This window comes from Festucalex cinctus, chromosome 2 (assembly GCF_051991245.1).
Source record: "Festucalex cinctus isolate MCC-2025b chromosome 2, RoL_Fcin_1.0, whole genome shotgun sequence".
Taxonomy (NCBI): domain Eukaryota; kingdom Metazoa; phylum Chordata; class Actinopteri; order Syngnathiformes; family Syngnathidae; genus Festucalex; species Festucalex cinctus.
In genome coordinates, this window is record NC_135412.1 from 7,576,647 (window position 1) to 7,595,495 (window position 18,849).

Genomic DNA, 18,849 nt, shown 5'->3' on the forward strand with positions numbered 1-18,849 from the left:
ACTGACAATGACAAGTCTCTGTCTGCCATTTGCCCTGTACAGTGTACTGGTTCCGTCGGTTTCAGTGACGGAATGATGGAACTTCCGTCAATTTCCAAATTCCCTGAAATACCTTTGGAGAAAATATTATGGTAGAGAAATAATCAAGATCCCGAATAACAAACTGGTGATAGCCAACCAGCCTACATAGTGGTGGAGGATAAACATCAGAAGACAGCAGTCATGATAGATGTCGCGATCCCGAAATAGCAACATCTGCAGAAAAAAAGAAGACGAAAAGTTGGATTAATACCAAGGATTGAAGGAAGAATGAAGGAAATTGGTGAAAGTGGTGCCAGAATAGTGATCGGGGCACTTGGTCCAGCAACATCCAAGGTTGGTCCAGCAGATACCAGGAACAGCATCTGACATCTCTGGGCAGAAGAATGCAGTAGCTAAAAGCTAAAATCCGGTGCAGAAACTTCGAGCTCCTCCCAGGCCTCTGGTAGAGGACCCGAGTGTAAAGCTTCAGCCAACCGTTTTTATCCAAACCTAAATAACGCATTAATACCTCTGTGAAAGGCAATATGGCCTATGGGCAGGATACAAATGAGGTTCCTTGTTTGCAGTTATATGTTTGGAAATGACCAAAAGCTACCTCACTGTGTCTCACTGCTTTTTCCATTCTAAGTGATTACAATTTTATTGATTTCTGGTCCAAGTGCCCATTTCTGGCCAATAAGCAAGGTGATTCACTTAAGGGACAATGATAATTCTCGGTGACACACTGTTCCACCCAAAGGGCTCCAAAGTGTCTGGCTCAGCGTTGGTGTTAAGCTAATGAGTGTGTCACGTCTTGTCATTAAGCCAGCAGATTTATACAGTCACGTGTCCTGTCCACTGTAATAGGAAAAAAAAAGGCATTTTGAGCAAGTAGTTTTGAGTGGATTTTTGGTGATTTTAGGATTTTCAAGCCAGATTCGAAAGCCTCTTCTTTTTTTTTTTTGAGCAAATTACTGTGATGCGAGCTTGTCGTTTGAACCTCCATAAAAAAAAACTGCTTTTATATGCACCATTTGCCGTATTTATATTTGTGCTGTGCTTGTGAGTTCAAACTCTGATGACAGAAGGAGTGGTGCGTGTCCAAACACATAATACAGATAAATGTATAAAGACAGCACGCAGCCGACGGATGCTGTGCTAAGCAGTCAGTAAATTCTTCTCGTCTTCATCCCATTATCTCCTGTTCTCATCTTCAGCATTGCCGTTTGTTTGAACTCCTTCGCAACTGCTCGTTTGTTTATGCTGATGCAATCCCACCACCTCTCGGCGCGCTGATGACGTTAGGGCAAGTAACACTCTGGCCGTAGCGTATTGTCGATGCATTTTGCTTGCCCGCATGCGTTGGACTGGGACGCAGAGTGCTGCATACAGCACCTTGTGAGCAGCATCGCAAATCAGCTGAGTACCGAGCACAAGAGTGCAGGGAGGGATGGAAAGAGCGCGGGGCGGGGAGTGGAGGGGTGAGGTGGGGGGATCCATGAAAGAGGAGGAGGGGATTGAAAGAAATCGAGGTGGGGGTAGTCAGAAGACTGGGTGGGTGGGTGGTTGCTTGGTGGGGGGAGGCTGGGTAAGTAGTGGTGCAGCGGAAACAGTGCAAAGAGGACTGCAGTTGCTGGTACTGATGGGAGAGCGGTCTGGGGACGTTTATAAGGCATTTGATCATTAAGCCTAAGTGCCTCTTTGGTGAATGGGATAGCCTGTTGTGGAGAACAGCAATACGGAATCACAGCATTGCTGGTAAGGGTGTTTCAACTCGCTTCTCAGCATATGCTTGAACACTTTCTCTGTCAGGAGTCTGGCTTGAGAGTTATAGGCTTTTAATGTTCCTGCTTGTTGGGGGATGATAGGCGACATCTTTGCATTTTCGACTTCATTCTGTACGTTTCTCGCCCATTCATTTGATGCAAACTTGACAGGAGAAAAGTGGTCTCGGTCTGGTTTCGCACACTTGACGGATGACACGCCTCTTTTTTTTTTTGTAGAGTGTCCTGCTGAGAGATGTTAGCTTGTCACCAAGGGAATTACGGGATCTCACAAAACCAACCTTGATCAGTGAGAAACAACACAAGTGGAGCCAAAAGAACTGGCGCTAAAATAGTCCATCACGACTGTGTTTTGCCACTATGAAGCCAAACACACAGCGGGGAACGTGCTCTTACGCTTGTAAGTAGTCAGGAGGCTGACAGTTGTGCTGGAGAGGGGAGAACGAGAGGTGGGATTTCATAAAGTGCTGCAGGATGCTTTCTCATGGGACATATAACACTGGCAGCACTGAGGTGACAGTACCAAGGACAAAGCCTATCTTGGGCTGCTTGTAATTCCACATTAGGCATGTTATTAGAAGAGATTTTAGTGAATTAAATTCAAATTCATTGCTATATTAATCTCAACTGCTATAAATAACTATGTAGTGTTACCGAGAGCCTGGAGGGTTGGGAATGTGTGCGGTTGTGAAGCAAATGTGGGTTCATTTCATAGTCTCTTCAAAGAGAATATTGTACACGTAACATCTTCAAATATAGTAGAACGTACGTTTGATCTGGCCCCAGAGTGTCTTGTGTGGAAATGATGGGAAGCGGTCAATGGGCGGTATCTGGAGTGGTCACATGATCACTCAACTTTCTGGAAGATTGTAAACAATAGCGCAAAGGATCCAATTTTACTTTTTTTTTTTAGTGCATACAACATATGTTTACCTCTGCAGTAGCGAGGAGCAGAGGGTCGTTTGATGCTGAGCTCTCTGGCTGTAAAACATTCAGGCAGGCAGGCTCATTAAGTGTGAACCGCAGGCTGCCGCATCCTGTGGCTCTCACACTGACAAATACTCTCCGAGTCTCTCGTGCAAAGCCAGATAAATGAGGATGCTTTGAAGTTCACCAATCTTATTTCTGTTTTCAATTGACTCCCGCGGAGAAGTCAGCTGGAGCCCAAATGCTTGGTCTGCTCCATGAATAGGAAAGAAAAGCAGCGTTTGTTAAATTATTCTACATTCTTGGTGATGTTTGGGCATTTGAGCCGTCATGGAACCACTTGGCCAGATGTCGCTTGCTGTTTTTGCCCTGACCTGTGCGATGGTTGGTTGCTGACAATGGCAAGGCGCTTCGGTGTTAAACTGTCAGATGTGTCACCAGGCACAAACCTCCTGACTGTGCTGGTGCAATGTCAGCAGTTGCATCTTCAGAACAAAAAAAAAAAAAACAAAAAAAAAAAAAATGAAATTCAAAAATCCAAGTTTGTCTTCTATGTGACAACTGGTGAGCTTTTTTTCAGATCCATGAGGAGGAAATAGCACAGCACTAACCAGACACGCCTGTTGGCTTGCCTCATGAAGCCTTTATAGGGGGAAAAAAAAAGAAAAGAAAAGAAATTTTGGGAGCGAGATGATAGAAACGGTTCTGGTTAGGGAAAGCATTTCCAAACAATAATGCACAGTGAATGAACATTAAAGTGTAAAACAATATCACGGCCACACTGCTGATTAAAACAAAACAAAACAGTAATATCTTGAGAATAACATGCTGTTTGTAAATAAAAAAAAATCAAGAATGGGTTATTATACATGGGTTTACAGAAAACATGAAGCTGCATCAACATTTCATAGATGTGCACCGGGGGTTATGAGGTGCACTTTCATTCCGAGATGTCATATTTTATGTACATCATATCCATCCATCCATTCATTTTCTCAACCGCTTGCCCCTCACAAGGGGGTGCTGGAGCCTATCCCAGCCGGCTTCAGACAGTAGGCAGGGTACACCCTGAACTGGTTGCCAGCCAATCACAGGGCACACAGAGACGAACAACCATCCACACTCACAAGCACACCTAGGGACGATTCGGAGCGCCTAATTAACCTGCCATGCACGTCTTTGGAATGTGGGAGGAGACCGGAGTACCCGGAGAAGAGCCACGCAGGCACGGGGAGAACATGCAAACTTCACCCAAGAAGGCCAGAGCCTGGACTCGATCTTGCGTCCTCAGATGTACTTAACTCTTTTACTGCCACACGTTATCAAAACGTTATCATTCACGTCATCCTTGAAAACGTTCTATTTCATCAGATTTCGTCATTTTTCATTGTAATTTGATACACGGACAGCCCATTGAAGCGATACAATGCTGCCATCTGGTGGCCATAGTTAGTGAGTGTTTTTGATTCCACAACCCATTGACCAGGCAGCGTTGCACTTAGATGTTGCACTGCCCATGTTGAAAAAAACTAAAACTAAAAAAAAAACGTAGTTGACGTCATTTTACGTTTATGGCGGCATACATTGCGATTTTATTAATCGTGATTAAACGTTTTTGGCAGTCAAAGAGATAATAATGTGCTGGTTTTCACATAATTCCCCCACAGAATATGGACCGAATAGGATATTCCACATGTGTATTTGGCATGCCAGTCTTCTGTGTTACAAGTTTTGAGAAGTATTGCTGCATTCGAGGAAGGTCGGAAATCGGAATTAACCAAATTTTCCCAGTTCCAACCTGAAAGCATTCAAGGGGATAGTGATCAATTGCTATTTGTTTGGGTCCTCAAAACACATTTTGACCTTCAGCAAACTTGCTTTCTTGCAATAAATCAAATAGAAGAGGAACAATGACAAATGAGGTAAACAATATGTATTTGTTTAACTTATTTCATGAACATTCCTTAAGTTCAGTAGTTCACCGTATAATTTCATGCAGGGAGATAATGGGGTCGGGGTCCTTTTTCCCCCAAAGGACTTCACAAGTGGGAATTCTAGAATCATCCCGTACACACTTCCTTGTATAAAGTCGGAAAAGTCCGACTTCCCACTTTCCTCAAATGCAGCATAGATTCAGTAAAGTTTTCTATAATACACTTCCTATGACTCCCTGCTGTGTATAAAAGTGGGTCCCCAAGAAATATTTTTCAAAGCAAGTCTTTTCCACGGTATGTCGCCATATTTGCAACTTACACCGATGTACATATGTGCAACTTATTTCTTCTCCGTGTTTGTGATATCATGCAAAGCGGTGATGACTCGAGCATAGATATGAAGACTACGACTGCGTTTGGAAATATCATGCGTGTACTGCTTCACTCTGACCGGTCAGAAACACAGCACAATGTTCAAATGTGCCTTCGGTTCTTCAGGGTGCAGCAAAAAAAATAAATAAATAAATAAAAAAAAGGGAGTGCCAGACACAGCATGCTCTAGCAGCTCCAGCTGGGAACACGGAGTGCCCAGTGTGTCAGGTAGTACAGAATGGAAACAACTCGAGCATGAGTTTCTGAATTTTATTATTATTATTATTATTATTTATTTATTTGTTTTATTATTTTTTTTATGTAACATGGGCTGCATTCTGAAATTAATGGCAGGGGCCTGCTCTGTCTCTTCGAACACATCCACTCTCAGAGTCGTGGTAGGGCATCAGAGTGGATTTCCAAGCACACCCTCGATACGCCAGCGCACTGTAGCTACACACTTCTATATGAATGGACTAATAATGGCGCTAATTCGCCATTATGAGATGTGAAGCCACCGGTCGGCATCTTATGCTGAAATGTATGTAGCCGGGTAAATATTTTTGTTTTAAGATATTTTGCTATTTTCATTTTGTGAACGTTCTCAAAACTCATATTTTCTGTTTAAAACTATTTGAGTTATTTCTGTATACCATACATTTATATAGACTATTTTGTAAATAATGTTAGTTCCGCATTGTTTCTAGCAAGTGGGGCATCCATTAGTGAAGCACAACAAGGGCTCATGTGTGACGTAGGTGCGTTTTCCCAGCAAAGCAGAGACAGCTTCTGTACGGGGGAGACCTCGCCGTTGCCTCTGAGTGTGACTGAGCCTCGCTTTTGCTACATGCAGAATAAAAACAAGTGTCTGCCTTGACTCCTGCCTGGGTGTTCGCCTTCGTGAGTGCTGCATCCATCTTGCGTCTGTTACATGTAAATCTAATCTCTGTTGAGTCACAATACACGATACTAGATAGCGACAATATATGGTCAATGCAAACATTGAAGTTTGTTATTTGGGAGGCTATAATTACTCCATACAGGTATCATAGCATAAATAATACACTTATAACAAAACAGTGTTTTGGGGGGGTCGGACTTTTCCGACCTCATACTAGGAAGTGTGCACTGGAACGCCCATTTGAATGCGAAGATCCGAGTTAAAGCCAGAAAAAAATTCAACCTGACAATGGCGACCCCCATAGAGACACAGACGGTGAATGGCAAAACATAATTTACACATTTCCAAATATATTTACTATTACTATCTTTTTATTTGACATTAATTTAGTTATTCAAAATGAACAACTTCACGTAATACAACTGAACCAGACAATCAAACAATTTATCAGAATCAGCCACCTTTGTTGTTTACATTCGCCTGGAACGCTTTGAGGTCAGAACTGTGACAATCTGAGGAGTGATAATTTCTGCCTTCCTCGAATGCACCATAAGTCCGTGACTGTAGCAGTCAGCTAACCGACATGCTTATATGTAGCGGTCATGTTGGGGAGGTCAAACGTTCCTATCGACGTACACGTTAAATAAGTCGTAACTTGTTTTTTTTGCAACCGGTTTTCATGAGGTTTATTTTTATCAAGTTTCATGCCATCAATACATAATCATTGAAAAAAAATAAATTGCCATCCACACATTTGAAATACACGAACGACACTCCTCGCTAAACCCCAGCCTTAGGCATCTCAAAATGGGTGTCATATCTATAGCCCAAACTGTTAGCAACGTAATAATTTATCGAGTTTACAAACAAACGAAAAATGTTTCTGAACACAACAAATCCCAATCTATCAAATTACTGGGCGGGTAATACTTCCATTTTTGAACATGGATACCACAATATTAGGGATTTGCATAAATTAAAGGAAAATCAGCTTCTGAATGGTGTTTTTTTTTTTCTTCTTCTTCTTTTTTTTTTTTTTTACTAATACTCAAGCGTGTTTTCTTCTTAAGAAATTATAGTAGTGTTATGAGAAAAAAAATTGACTAATATTGAGTGATTGTAGCCATCATTTTAACAAGTATGTGTAACAGTCTGAGGCTAGTACGTGCAAAATATAGTATTAATCGGCTGATATAATTACAATATTTGTTTAAAAAAAAAACAAAAAAAAAAACACTTATCCGAAGGTTTGAGCAACATGGCAGAATGTGACGTCACAGTGTACGCGGTTCTACAGCTAGTTTTGCCTGAAGTTTAAAATTCGAATCACGGGTGAGCAAAAATGTTGCAGATAGAACCAACATTCAAAAGTGTCATGTCATCACATTCCGAGGTAGATTTTCACAGCAGCACACAAAATGTGTAAATGGTTGGGCAATATAGTTTGACATTTGAATTAAATATGAAACCAAATAACAATGGCAACAAAACTTCCCTACATTAAGTAGTGTCTCTTTGTAAAATGTTCACTCCCTTTGTACAAAAAGTTGAAAAAACATTTTTTGGTATCATCCTGTCATCTTCACTGGTTGCCTGGCAACTGCTCAAGGCCAAAAATAGTACCTCCCATAAACTTTGTACAGTATTTTGAAAAAGGGAAATCATTTTTTAAATTGTCAGCTTGAGAAGTTGTACAACATCTGCACTCATTTTCATTCTGACAATGTTGCTATTGTTGTTTTAATTCATGGATTATGCATCACAGTTGCTTAGGACCTTCATTGGTCCCTCACTCCATACTGTGGCTCTTCATGTGGCCTATCTGCAGTGCTGCAGTGTCCCTGTCCTTGCTCGCATTTACCCCGCACAGTTTCACATGCAGATTGGTTCACTATATCAGTGACAGAATGATTAATCGACCTATCAGGGGACAGAGAGAGGGGTTGCGCTTAGGGCCAGGGGGAGGATGTATGGCAACTGGGTGTAAATGATCTCAACATCTCCTCATTCAGCATTCAAGCCTGGGCACCTCCCAGCCCCATTTGCAAGAATCCCTCCTGACAATAGCTGAGTCACACTGAGCTGCAGGTGAAAGTAAGCGTTGTTTTATCTGCACAAGCACGTTTGTAAATAAGCCTCTCCGGACCACCCTTCGGGTCAGCACACAACAAGATATACGAGGCGAGGCGTTCCTCTAACGCTCTCCAGTGAGGTGATACGCAAGACACCTTTGTGACATCCTTATCTCGGCGGCTGCCCTCAGATCAGTGCCGGCACTGGCAGGGTTTCCTGAACTAATTGCATTGTGTTGACACAGCTGCCACTGAATCATGCTCACAAGCTTTTCTTCTGGATTGTTGTTCTTTTTTTTCTTTTTCTTTTTTTGTCTGTGTGCCTGCATCTTGAACGTATATCTGCAACCCTGAGGGAAGTATGGGGGTGTGATGCCCATGTAGATTCCTCTCCCCGAATGGTTGCATAAGCAACTCTGCTGACTGTTTTGCAGATCAGCTGCAGTGTGAAACAAGCAATGTTATGATGGAGTACAGATTATTTTGTAGAAAAATAGTTGCGGTTACTAAAAGTGATGTGGAAAATGTGTTAGCATGATGTACCTCCTTACAAAGCAATCCCTATTCTGCAAACTGTACCAATAACATTGGTCAAAATTTAATTAAGGCATAATAATTTTTCAAATTTCTGTTGTGTTCCTTATGTGTGCTTATTTAATTAGAGGGGTTGCTAGCTAGCTAGCTACAGTGCGCCACAGTTGAAGATAATCAGCTATGCAACACTGGTGGACATCCAAGTTGTCTTACTTTCAAAACAGTTTCCCCAAATATATAATATGAAGCTCATTCAAACCCAAAAACATATAAATACGTTTTTGTGTTGTTTTTAAATGCTAGAGCATACAGAAGACTTTGATGCTTCTGAACTAAAGAGGTCGCTTAAAGCAATGTTTGTTATTACAAAAAGCGGCCATCAGGTGGCAGCAGAGTATAAGAGATCAGCCAAGACCATGTTGCAGCAAGCTCCTTTCCCCAGTGTTTTTAACAGGTTTATGAATAATAATGAAACTTTGCTATATTCTAATGCTAATTGCTGCCAAACAGAAACAGATGCAATTATACTTTTTTTTTCCCTGATGAACAAAGAGACTCTAACTTTCTTTTGGTAGGTTCCATGTTTTTATAACAATAGAACACAATATTCTGTGGGCCTTACAAATACAGTCAAAATCCTGTAAAACAGCCAGGATGCGAAGGGGGTCCCATCAGTGAAAATGGCTTGGCGGGGATTAGGTAATTGGGTTCACAAACTCAAACTGATTCCATCATAAAACATTTATTAATTGTACAGGAAATATTTTAAGTTACATTCTGTAGTCTTATAAGCATAAAGTGAAGCTACTGAATAATAACATTAAACTAAAATGAAGTAAAACTATTTACAATTTGCAGACACATGATAGCCGTGTAATGGAGAGGGAACAGGAAGGTGTTTGCGGAGCTGTGATTAGTAAAATAAATATGCATATGATATTAAAATTCAATTAATTTTACTGCTCAAATTTTCCTGAGGCTGCCCAATGTCAGCATATTTTTTCAGTCCTTTTACTTCTGTACCTCCATGTGTACCCTTTTGTGGTGAATCGTAAAATAAATAAACAGGAAAACGCTACACACACACACGTGTGGAGTTAATCGTTTAGACGTGTTCCTTGGTATCGTCAGATTTGGTGACATCACACTTGATGATGCTTCAAGTGTTTGTTTTCTTCCAGCTAAAAGTGTTGACTGATTTCAAGGCTTAATTTGTCACATTGTGGTAATTATTGTACTGTGACAGCAGAAGTCGCTTCTTTCTTTTTATTGCTCAGCTCCAGTACCTGACTCTGGCACAGGATTTGCACCATGTGCTATTTACAAGTTGCCAGAGCTTTTGTCGGTTCTTGGCTATCTTTATTGAATTGACAAAAGAGAGAGACGTTTATAACTACAGTGGAATACCTTGCATAAATCTGGCTCTGTTGCAGCATTTACTGGATGCCAGTTTAAATCTGAACTTTTGACATTGTGATTCTTGTTATGAAATGTGGTGCAAAACAGCAATTTCAAGGATTGAACGTAGAACGGTAGCGTTTAACCCTTAGATGCATTAAGTGGGGTCAAAAATGACCTCAGGGCTTATTTTTTTGCACTTTTCCATAAGTTGGGTCAAAAATGACCCCAAGTTTATGGAATTTCAAAGGTTAACCCTAAAAACATTGGATTTTTATCAACTGTGATTGTCAGATATACATTTACTGTTGATCCAAACATGTAATCCAGCAGTTTCACCACCCTGGTGTGTATTTCGCAAAGCAGGTTCAACAAACATGTATTAGAAGTCCTTATACCAAAAAATTCACCTTATTTATTTAATGACCCTCATATTATTTTTTTTATTCCTCATGATATATGTGCTGTTTTCCACTTCCATGAGCTTTGTGTTATCTTCAAAGATAGAAAGACAAAATATAATATGTAATATTATTATGCCAGCATGTTGAAGCAGCCCATCTAAACGACACACCAAAGTAGCGGCCATTTTGGCAGGGGCAACGTTCCCATCAGAGGCAATGCATTGATATTGAAATCAAGTCATTCATTGGTTTGTTTTGAATGTTTGTTTATGCTCTTTATTTGCTTTTTTCGTGGGTCAGTATTGTGGGTGGCGGTGGGTTGGGCATTTGTTTTTAATGAGAGGTGTTTCTTCAAAATTACAGCATAAAACGCATTCACTCAAATTGGGGTCATTTTTGACCCCACTCATGGAAGAGTGCAGGTATTAGTTGGTCATGCATCTAAGTAAGTAAGTTAAGTAAGTTCTGCAGCTGAAATGTAAAATGATTAAAAGACACTACTCAGTACAATGTTAACATAGTCAACATATGTACAATTTCCCAAGGTTTAATAAATGCAAATGATGGAAGCAGTGGAGCGTTTCTTCTTGAGAGACTGGCGATTCCATCTTCCATTTGAAGGCACTCTGCTCAGACCTTGATCCTCACATTATCTCAACCTTCAGTGGTAAATAACAAGCAATGCAGCCATCAGTATCGTCCTGTAATCCTATTAGAACGTGGCAAAATGAAACCATTGCGACTTTGGGAGTTCTGAGCCCATTTCAGCAGGAGAGCATTACTGGTGAGTAGTAGCAAGAGTTCAGGAACAAAGCTGCAAATGATCTGTAATTGAAATAAAGTAACCGTCTCAACTCTGCCTTCTTGATCGTGTCAATGCTGTCTGTGATAAACCTAAAGTATGGTTTACACATCATGATAATCAGGCTGAATTTGAGTATTTCCTCCTCTTCCGATCATCGTCAGTAAAGGCTCGATCGTTCAGCGGCTCTAAAAGGTGTGGGGTGTTTTTTCCTGTATCCAGTGCGGGGGCCAACACCAGCATCGGCCACAATGAATGCAACATGAAACGGGTTGATAGCCAATTGGGAAATGACCTAAATTCCGCACTATTGCTGGACACAAATAAAGAACCTGCTAGTTGTTTGTATAATGTGTCTTACAAGTCGTTCACCGCAATAAAAATGACAAGGAGAGAGTTTCTAACTGCAATCTAGTACCCAGTGTCGGGTGTTGTGAAGGTGCGATGTATGGAAATGTGGTGTAAAACACAGCAATTGGCAATTAATGGGTTAAGTCCCAGGCTAAAAGATAAATGTGTAATACCAAATATACCCACCAGAGTTCGCCATAGCTGATCTAACAGGAAATGGATGCATATACAGTTTCACACAGTCATAATTATCCAATATTGTCTGCTTGCAGAAGCAAAAGCACTGATTACAGCTACAAAATATAATTTGTAACAGCTACATATACACGGTAAATTCGGGAGAATAAATTTGAGAGTGCGACCAAATAGACTAAGTTTTAGAGTAATATTTACACTGCGTGTTCATGTTGTGCCGCAAATGGCATGCACTGCTGCCATGATCCCAGGATCGAGGTTGTGGCAGGTTAATACATGCTTTCCAAAAACATTATTTGCGTCACGCAAACTCGGTGTGGCTATTTGCGGTGGCGTTAGTGAATTCGACGCTGTATATCACTGAGTCTCATTTGCATTGGGGTGGGCATATTTTGCGTCAAATGTATGCAAATTACCTAATTTACATACGCGCAAGTAACACCGGTTAGCGCCGTGCAAAGGCGACGCAAACCTTTAGTGAATAGGCCCCTAAAAATTCTTAGGGATCCAACTGCTCGGCTGAAAAAGCAGCTTCAGGAAGATTCAATTCACTCTCTCAACAGCCGACGCTCGAGCTGTGTCGATGCTATGCCAGGAGTATACAGTAGATAACTCATTTTCTAACCTTTGTGTGAGATGCAATGCTGATTGGACTGTTTTACTCCTTATTGGACTTTGTCAAATTTGTTTAAGAAGACAACTAAAGACAGTCTTGAGGTAGCCATTTAGAGCTGTAACGAAGAGCGCCAATAGTTAGCATCTATACTTCTGTTCTCTGCCTTTGATGGTAACTTTCTACACTGATGTAGAGTCATTAGCAGTAGCCTGAATTGTTTTGTTTTTTTTCTCCAGCTTTTCTGCGTAGCTTCTCTTGGCGATGTTAATTTCCTTTGTCAGCTGATTTCTGGCCTGCCTGTGCATTCTGAAAAGTATCCTCTTTAGCCTGATGGAGGTGTCAAAGTTTGGCAGTCCACTATGGCTTGTTATTGTTGCGGAAAGTCTTTGTTGGAACACACATCCTCACAAAAACTGACACAGGATGCTATGTATGTTCATCCAACCTGCCAGATGCAGTTTCAATAATACTCCAATCAGTGCAGCCCTTTAGCATCAGCTCTTCTTCATTTATTCACTGTTTTCACTGCAGGTTCAAGGTTTAAGTTTGTGTATGATGTAATTGGATTAAATACTGATCAGACAAGTCCAAAGCTTCATGTGCAATAGAGCAGCATGTGACATTTGGCATGGTATAGCAGGGATCCAGAATGTTGCCTTCCTGGTGGGACAATCCTTGTGCTACTTATATTTAGGAAGTTTGTGTTTAAATTTTGCTCTGTTAGTCGCCTAGGCTGATGAGGGCTAAATCTGGGCTCTTTTGTTTGTGTGTTTGTTCAGCCAGCATTTGCAGTGTGGCCTTCATGTTAGCAAGTAGAAATGTAAACACTATCAAGTATAAAAGAGGATAACTCGCACGGTAACTAACTAGAATGACTCACCATATTTCATTCATCGAAGCTTAACTAGCACGCTAGCATGCTTACCCCTCATTCTTCGCCATTGTCTCCATGTGCTACAGACTAGCGCTGCTGCTTCTGTAGTTAACCTCTCTCAAAAACTTAAGTAGACTCCTTTAATGATTTGCAAGAATGGATGGGTAATTAATCAAGGCGATACTATTCAGTACGGATTAATTTGGGTTGGTACTACTATCGATTCACATGAAATTAAATGCTACCATGTGGTCAGCCTTTCTTTGAGCGGAACTGAAGCACATGACTCCACAACATGCTGTACATATGAAGAGTTCATGGTCAATTTGGTGTGTAAATTGATCATATAAGAAAGTAAACCATTTGGTTCTTCGTTATGAAATATGAAAGAAAAATATTTCCGAATAATATTTCATACAAATAAACAATTATTCTATAGAATTTTCAGGATACTTAAATACTGAAATACAGTATTTGATAGCTGCAGCCTTACTTTCAACCTACCCGTTATATTGTCATATACTAACAAATTGACTGTAGAATTTAAAAGAAATAATTGGCAACACATTTGCCAGCTAATTCTTGTAAAATCTCATTTCATAACAATGAAAATCTATTACAGAAATTCACTGTAATCTAGTTTACAAATGTTTCTTGTATTCTAATTTAACTAAAGTTGCCAGTAAATTCATGTAAATAAATAATACAATATGTCATTGTAAAAATCATCCATCCATTTTCTTAACTGCTTATTCCTCACAAGGGTCGCAGGGGCCTATCCCAGCTGGCTATGGGCAGTAGGCGGGGGACACCCTGAACTGGTTGCCAGCCAATTGCAGGGCACACAGAGACGACCAACCACCCACACTCACAATCACACCTAGCGACAATTCACAGCGCTCAATTAACCTGCCATGCATGTCTTTGGAATGTGGGAGAAGACCGGAATACCCGGAGAAGAACCACGCAGGCACGGGGGAGATACCCGCCAAAATCCGGGTATCCACATTAGGGCTGCACAATATATCGAAAAAATATCGATATCGCGATATTGGCCCTTGCAATATCCATATCGCAAAGGCACGCAATAAGTTTTATATGGAATTTTATGCTTTTTATATGAATTTGACCAGTCAGATGCTAACTAAAATGTGCATCGCCATTCAATAGTTGAAAATTATCAAGACATAATTACAATTAATTAACTAAGATTACATGAAGGCTGCTTATTTTGCCCCATGAAAAATGTTTTTCTTTCATTAGGTAATAATGTAATTTCCTTAGGTAAATGTTAAATATCGCAATAATATCGATATCGCTATGTTCAGCAAGTATATCGCATGTTTTTCCAATATCGTGCAGCCCTAATCCACATATATACATGCGAATCAGTTGCTGTAAAATTGACAGCATTTGGCCACTAATTATACGGCAAATTATTGTACCATGTTTTTACCCATAATGCATTGCGGTATATAGTTAAATACTGTAAAATTAAAAAACAAGATAACGCTGTAATTTTTTACTGTAGATTTTACAGAAATTTGTGAGGAAAAGCGGCTAAGAAAATGGATGGATGTTACAGTGTATTGCTTGATAAAAGCTTTGCATCAGCTCAGTTCAGAGGGGTCAGAGTTCATCTGGCTTATGTGTTTAGCTGAGCCTATATTTATTAGAATATGATGCATGAAATGCTCATTAAATGATAACCGCAGCTTTATACCCAAAATAGCTCAATGCGATTTGGATAAAAGAGTTTCTCAGCATGAAAAGTGCTCAAACTAAATTAGGAGCCTACGCATGGACCTCCAGCGATAATGTGCATACCACTTTGATTTTGTGAATTAAGCGATAAACTGCAGTCCCCAAGTGCCAACGTGCAGCAGCAGTCAAATTAGTGAGAGTTTGGACGAAACGTAGGTAACACAGGCAGTTGAGGTGAAGGCCACGCACTCATAAGTAACGCCACAGATAGCAGTAGCATCAGTGTGGGCTGAAGGATTTGAGCAGGTCACATTACTTACACGGATTGCTCTTTATCGTTGAGGACCTGCTCATCTGCTGACTTGTGACAGCCGATTGCTGTTGTCTCCCTTTGAATACGGCAACCTTTTCACAGCGCCTAATATTCAATAGTTAATTTGCCGCCCCACTGCTCCTGAATGTTGCCCTCAGCTGCAGCCACATGAGTCCTATGACCAGTTTTCTCCTTGTTGACAGAAGCCATTTTGAAAGTGAGGATTAAAGCGGCTTGAGGTTTTCTATGGTTGTAAATTCAAGATTGTATTCAACACACCGACGCGCTCATTAATCCGCACGCACACACATGCGCACATATTGGCCACTTGCAGACAGCTGTGTGCAGCAGTGTCGAGGGAAGTTGTCAGGGCCGGGAAACAAAGGACAAATAGTTAATTAATTGCTGTGCAGGGTACTTGTTGTTGTGTAATAGAACAGCTGCATGACTTGAGCTCACCCTCCTTGGGTTGTTTTATCTCTTTGCCAATCCAACCTGGACGCTAATAGGCTAACAATAAACTCTCTCCGTTAAAATTACAGATATGTTATCTGGCAAAATACAGTGCCAATAATCTGCCATCATAGAATCATCATTTATTAACAAAGTGCTGTCAGGCATGACTGTGATAGAACAAACGTTTTTTTTTTTTTTTTTTTTTCTTAAAACTTTTTTTTGTACAACCGTACAACCTGATGTGTGGTCCACTTCTGAGTTTTATTGGCATCTTGTTGTGGAATGGCACATTTCACAATTACGCCATGAAACATAATGGAAACATGGCTGTATTGAAAGTTTGTTAAACCTAAAATGTATCATCATAGCACATTGTCAGTTAAGTGTGCAAATTGTGCAACTTGACCTCTTGACATAGAATTTTTGTCCAAAAGCAAGTTCCATTTTTTCTCTTTTCTTTGATAGAACAAATACATGCTGTACATAGTTATTGTTTCAGGTTTGTTGGACTGTAAGAGGTGAGCCAGGTTTGAGTTTATTCGCTATGGGCAATAATTTGCCATCCTGTACATGTCATACAGTAGCTGCCGGGATTATGTCATATTACTAAGACTGCTGTATTAAAAGTATAGGTACTAACACCATGACAATATTCAAATTTAACACCAAAGGTAGGAGTGCTTTACTTTCAACTGCCATGGTTTAGTTCTCATTTACAATCACCATGGTAACAGCCATTCTGAATCACAGAGAGGCTATTGACAAAGCGTGATTAAGTTCAAAATGCTGAAAGATCCAAGTGTTCATGTTTTATATAACATGCATACATATGTGACGGGCCACTTCTGTATGTAACAAATGCAGCCCCACGTCGCTGTTGCTTCAAGCACCACAGACACTCAGGTGGATAGTTGATGTTTCTTTTAAAGGGATCGTTCGGCTTTTTTAACATGAATCTCAATTTCATCCTCACCTCCCGTGTGTGCGATCAGCACTGACTTACCCCTGACAGCGTTCGGTGACATCAGTTCTGGTCAGGCGTTGGACGAGAGGAAAATAGCCTGAAGTTGTTTGCCTTTTCGGCGGAAGTATCAGCTAGCTGGCTGCAGTGCGTCGGTTAGCGTTCTACAGGGCGCCGCGCAGTGATACGAACGAACAGAAAAGTAGTGGCTGGCGGTAATGGCGTCTGATTTTATTCAGAAAAAGAGTATTGTGATGGAAATGTATCACGCTTTTGAAAAGAAATGGTTTTTAGAAGAAAAACGCTTTATTTCCGAGACCCCAGCCAGCTTGCTGGACTATTTTCCTCTCGTCCAACGCCGAACCAGAACGAGTGTCACAGAACGCTGTCAGGGATAAGTCAGTGCTGATCGCACACACGGGAGGTGAGGATCAAATTGAGATTCATGTTAAAAAAGACGAACGATCCCTTTAATGTCATGTCACTGCAACACAGTGTGACAAGGCAAGGCAGTAGTGAATCGCTGGGTCTCGGACAAGCGGAATCACGCCAAGACTCCTCGTAGCTCTCATTTTACATAAACAAAGTTATTCTATTCTCAAATAAAACAAAAGTTGCACATTTCTAACAAAGTGTTCGTATAGTGATTTAGTTTTAACATTTCTTCTTAATAAACAAACAGCCTTCACATTGAATTACAATCAAACAGAAAAAAAAGAGCACATTCACTCTCATTTACGGAGCGTCCCTGAACGCATCACAAGCAACGTAAAGTGCGTCACGGCAGAATACAAAAATAATGGCGGCCACGCTGAGTCGTGAGCTCGAACCAATAATACAATCAAGGAAAATAAAACAGTACTATGAAAAATAAAACAGCAAAAAGACAAAAATGTACCTGCAACACAGCGTGACAAGGCAGGGCAGTGGTGAATCGCTGGGTCTCGGACAAGCGGAATCTGTACAACAAACGACCGTTGGGACGTTACTTCAACCGCGAAAAGTTTGGACGACAAAACGCCACTTTTAGAATCAACAGAAAAAGCTATGTGGGCTCACAGCAATCAAAGACAACTAGGTGAGCATATCACACAGTATCATAAGTAGTGATGTGCTTCTCGGGTCGAATCCCTGAAGCGTGTGCCGAGTAATGCAGATGAGTGGTTCATGAACGGCGTGTAAATGCGTGTGTTGATGACGTACGTGGTGACGTTTGAAGCCCCACGAAGCAGGTGTACCACGTGACTGATTCAGGAAATGATTCGCTAGGTTTGAGTGTAGTTCGAAATAAAAGCGGCAAAGAAACGCTATGGATTCCCCTCCACTTTTTGTGTTTTCGGGTCCCTTATTGCGCTACTTTTTTTGCTTTTGGCATTCGATTTGACGAGCTTCTTTTTGTGATGGAACCAGCAAAAAGAGATTTTCCCTTGTTTAGGAGCACTTTGAGCAGATCTCACCTCAGAAGGTAATGCACTGCAATTACGGTACTATTTTAACAGATTCCAATAATAAAATAAAATAAAATGTGACAACACATAAAATTCACATTTTTCTGTTCACAGTTGAAAGTCCCCTTCAGTACTGGGAATCACAGAAATATACGCGTCCAATTCTATACAAACTTGCTATCTCATATCGATGCACCCCTGCTTCATCAGTACCATGTGAAAGAGTTTTTTTCCAAAGCAGGTGAAAAAAAAAAAATAGTTTTTAAATAAAAATGAATAAGCACTTTATTTACCTCCTTATTTCACATTTTCACTTGTTGCATAAGCACAAACATAGACAAAGTAACACAGAACAATTCATGTTAATACACTCTTCAAATATATATTCTTTTGTATTTAGAGCATGATTTACACCCCACCATTTTATTGCATGCACCAAGCATGTTATACATTTTTCTGTCCACATGATGGCGTAGTCGAGGAAATGAATCATCTTGAAGCCCCTACGTGTGTGTGAAGCATTTCACTGCAGGGCTTCACTGCTTTACGGGGCTTCATTTTGCCATCACTAATCATAAGTACAACAAATCAAAATTAATACAGTATAATTACTAATTAATCCGGACGACCACGAGATGCGACTCACCACGCCAAGACTCTTCGTAGCTCTGAGCAAACGCTACGGGGGCGCCCTGGAACTCCTACTGCGTGCCGTTGCGTCACTTCCGCCATAATTTAATACTGAATATATCAGTCCGTTACACATATTGTATGTCATTGAA

At 40.7% G+C, this 18,849-nt stretch overlaps 1 protein-coding gene and 1 long non-coding RNA gene across 7 annotated transcripts in view; one reads left to right on the top strand and one right to left on the bottom strand.

The window, feature by feature from the left end:
- LOC144013552 (synaptotagmin-2-like) overlaps window positions 1-18,849 on the top strand; it is an 82,054-nt gene that overhangs the window by 40,969 nt on the left and 22,236 nt on the right. The window contains exons 1-2 of one of the 6 annotated variants that reach the window (XM_077512570.1): window positions 1,619-1,779; window positions 2,025-2,205. The exons of 4 other annotated variants lie outside the window; for them this stretch is intronic. The gene's annotated coding sequence lies outside the window, so the exon portion shown is untranslated. Of the gene's footprint in view, window positions 1-1,618; window positions 1,780-2,024; window positions 2,206-18,849 lie in introns of those variants that run through there. One more of the 6 variants, XM_077512569.1, reaches the window with a different exon arrangement.
- On the bottom strand, window positions 29-18,795 carry LOC144013554 (uncharacterized). The gene is made up of 3 exons (XR_013282280.1): window positions 18,714-18,795; window positions 17,518-17,578; window positions 29-255 (listed from the first exon to the last, which is right to left on the bottom strand). It is a non-coding gene; the product is annotated as an uncharacterized LOC144013554 (long non-coding RNA).